Consider the following 1,051-nt stretch of genomic DNA (forward strand, 5'->3'; position numbering starts at 1 on the left):
TCATTTTCACGCAAGAGAAAAACCTGCAAATGATCAAATTGACAGAGAGCTGTAGGTATCACCTGAAAGAGAAATTTAGATTAATCCTCTATTCTGCTTTCGTGGTTGTACACTCTAAAATTTCAAAGGTGTGGAACCAGTGTGCACTGTTTGTGAACGGAAGCCTCACTTGTTTACAATGGCGTCTAAGAAGACGGACTTTCCAAAGATTAGATCTAAACGAAACGAACAAAAAACATTTTAAAAATAAACTACAGTGATTTCAGACCCTTCAATAAAACTGTACCCCGTTTAGATAATTCTGAACCACCGTTAACTTTTTCAAATTTGAAAGTCTTAGTGGTTCGGAAGTTTTAGGCGGCCAAAGCGAAGAACTTTCACAAATATAATATTATTATGAAGGATTACATTCTGGTATGTATAATATGACGTGTTGATGCATCTCAATGCACGCGCGAACACACTTTTACGTGTCCTCGATTGCGCACAATTTAGCCAAGCCTGATTTTCTAATGTCAATTTTAAGTAACCCTATCTCAGGTGTCTCTTAACATAGACAAAATAAAAAGATTTATTGAGCTTTAAATTGATATGATATGCAGCTTGGGTGGGTAGTAAGAGGCTTTAGCACGATGAATTGGTGCTTGCAATTTCAAGTGTCTTTTGGACGCCATTATTGTTACTGTATAAAAAGGTCACTTCTATAGCGTCCACTTCTCAATGGCTTGGTGGCTCTAGGCGTTTCATAATCAAATAAAATGTGTCAATGTTTCCCATTATGCTGGCCAATCCATGTACAATAATTCATTTAAATGCATACTACATAATATACACCCGTAATCTGACAAAGAACACATAGCTAGGGCCTGCCCTACACAGAAAGACAACCGCTGTGGCTACTAGAATCTAATCGCATTTGTTGGAAGAAGAATCAAACTGTTAAAGATAAACGTGCTTGTAGACCAGATTTAAATACGGTCAAAGCAGGCGTCTCTTTAAAAATTGCCGTGTGTGTGTGTGTGTGTGTGTGTGTGTGTGTGTGTGTGTGTGT

General features: G+C 37.8%; 1 protein-coding gene across 1 annotated transcript in view; it reads right to left on the reverse strand.

Annotated features, from left to right (window-relative positions):
• Positions 1-1,051, reverse strand: part of LOC101859619 (immune-associated nucleotide-binding protein 9) — a 4,624-nt gene that overhangs the window by 2,016 nt on the left and 1,557 nt on the right. The gene's annotated exons all lie outside the window — the stretch shown is intronic.

This window comes from Aplysia californica, unplaced genomic scaffold (assembly GCF_000002075.1).
Source record: "Aplysia californica isolate F4 #8 unplaced genomic scaffold, AplCal3.0 scaffold01582, whole genome shotgun sequence".
In the NCBI taxonomy this organism is placed as follows: domain Eukaryota; kingdom Metazoa; phylum Mollusca; class Gastropoda; order Aplysiida; family Aplysiidae; genus Aplysia; species Aplysia californica.